The sequence below is a fragment of the Pinus tabuliformis genome, chromosome 6 (assembly GCF_031772625.1).
Source record: "Pinus tabuliformis cultivar Carrire ecotype Pingquan chromosome 6, CPIR1, whole genome shotgun sequence".
Classification (NCBI taxonomy): Eukaryota; Viridiplantae; Streptophyta; class Pinopsida; order Pinales; family Pinaceae; genus Pinus; species Pinus tabuliformis.
This window is the reverse complement of record NC_142292.1, coordinates 1,493,915,709-1,493,918,038: the sequence shown is the minus strand read 5'-3', so window position 1 is coordinate 1,493,918,038 and position 2,330 is coordinate 1,493,915,709. Positions and strand designations below refer to the sequence as shown.

The 2,330-nt window shown below is 40.6% G+C and overlaps 1 long non-coding RNA gene across 2 annotated transcripts; it reads left to right on the top strand.

The window, feature by feature from the left end:
- Positions 1–656: 656 nt before the first annotated feature.
- On the top strand, positions 657–1,378 carry LOC149264322 (uncharacterized). 2 transcript variants are annotated; one of them, XR_016250070.1, is made up of 3 exons: positions 657–751; positions 926–1,009; positions 1,084–1,378. It is a non-coding gene; the product is annotated as an uncharacterized LOC149264322 (long non-coding RNA). The 2 variants fall into 2 exon arrangements; XR_016250068.1 differs by having other exon boundaries at positions 676–792.
- The last annotated feature ends 952 nt before the right edge of the window (positions 1,379–2,330 follow it).

Here is a 2,330-nt window from a genome sequence, read left to right as displayed (position 1 = left end):
TTGTCACACTCCAAACATGACATAAAAGAAATTTTTTATTTAACATCTATTAACCATTCCATTTTTACTTTTACCTACATCACCAGATATCCTACGCAATAATATATAGGATAATGCATCTTTAATTAATCATACGAAACACCTACACAATATATATATAATGCCTGTTTTAAACAACCATACGAATCACCGAATGGGTACATAATACACAGAGGTAATGACATTGGTTATATCTATGTTTATAAGATACGCACAATACACAGTCCAGGTTCATGTAGGTTATGAAGTCTACCAAATGCAATCCACGTCATGTTATAAGTACAAAGGTCAGCTCACTCTGCCATTCATCACCCTTTTAAAGTCTCCACTCCCGAGATACCTCGAGCTTGCAGTTCACTGTCCGGTTCTGGCGTGGTTGATGCATCTTCGTCCATTTGTTTTGTTCAACGGCCGGATGTCACTAGCCCACGTGACACACGGTGCTTTACAGCCTGTCCGCTTGGCTAGGCAGCTTCGCGCCAAAGCTGCTTGGAGGATCACCGGCTATCTGACGGTGGAGTTTGTCCTTCTGCAGATCAATGGCTATCATGGTGCCACGAAACGGTAAACACAGTCTCTGTTATATATAGAGGGGCTCCGTCTTCGGCGCTTGTTTTATTTCACTTTCACATTCTTCAGTGTATTGGCAGAGCGCGGCTCCTTAATGCTCTTCTATGGTTACATAGGTGTTCGACCTCCCACCGACGTGAAGGTAATCGTTCTACCATGCATATCCTCTGTTTGTATGTTCAGGTATTGTTAATTCCCTTCCGGACTCATGTTACAGTTCTCTGAGATTTTTCTACAGCTGAGGTTCGATTACAGTTCCATGTTGTCCCATGCTTCTCTGCACAGGTTAATAAGATTCGGGTGTTTATTTGCACAGGTGGGTGTTGCCGCTTCCTCTGGACAGGCGGAGATACTCCTCACGGAATCGGGGTTATCCCTTGTATCTAAACGACAACCTCTGGTAAGTCTCTGAGACTTAGCTCTCGTTTGCAGTTTTTGTCTTGGACCTGTGCTAAGAGGTTATTCCCATGACAGGGACGGCGGGTTTGCTCAATTCCGCCCTGAGGCTTGCTAGCCTTAGTTTCTATTTCAATACTCTATAGACTGTTTCCTTTCTTTTGTAAGGTATTTGTTGGTTCTCCAGAACGCAGCCCTGACTTCTTCTGAGTTATAATCCTCTTAACCCGTAAGGGTTTGACTCGATGGTTTCTATTGTATAAATATACAAGTGATAAATGATTTCAGTTTTGAGTTATACTATGTCTTTGTATTACTGAGAGCATTCGCTCTTCCACATATTTAATTTGATGGCTATTCCAAGTTGAATGCATCTGTGTATTTATATTCGGGTTCTCTGCTCCGATTTGGTTTCTTTTGCTTGATAAATGACATGGGTTTTGTGTTATCCGGCTCGATGCCTCAGCCAGCCAAGCGTGAGCCATGGCTCGGCATGAGGGGTTTCATCGCAGCGGATACCTGCTGCCAACCGGCCAAGGGTTACATGTTATTCGCGGTTACCATGGTCGGCCTCAGCTTTCATTCTTTTCTCTCATCAATATATTTAATGTATTTAATGGCAAGAATAAGCATTGGCAATGTATGTATAGGTTATCATTTCTAGATGCGTTTCTCTCTCAGATATTTCAATGAACATGTTAATGTAATGTCTCAGAGGGTTATTCTGTCTTCGACGATTTAGCAAGAAATAATGCAATTTCTGTGTTTAACCTTGTTAATACTGCTAGCCCGTTATCTCTTTCTTTTTAATTCGGTCGCGGGCCTCTCTTGTAATGATGTTGGGAATATACATGAATACTCAGTGTTTATTTCTTTGTAATACTTACAGAATATTTGTGCCTTTCGGCCGACTACAGTTTGTAAGATTATGTTCCAGGGTTTTACCCTATTTAGGTTGCAATGACTTATGTGCTTCGTTGCCTTTGCTATACAGTTAATATATTTCTAGCTGCATGTGTTATTATTTCCAGTTTCTTGGAATAAACTCGTTTGGTTTCCTCATTCTTGTTCGTATATACAGAGTTCTGTCCCAGTAGATAATTACACAGTAAATACAAACTCTAAAGGAATACTGATAAGGGTTTCATGAGAGTGCTGTAGTTGCAGACTCTACCATTTAATTTACACAGTAATCCGTGCCTACTCTCTAAGGCTGGATTTGTTGTCCGTAATGTACATAAAACATCCTATTATTTTCTCGACATTATTCCATAATAGATGCAGTTAACATTCAGCATATTCTCATTTTCCTCTGTACAAAACAA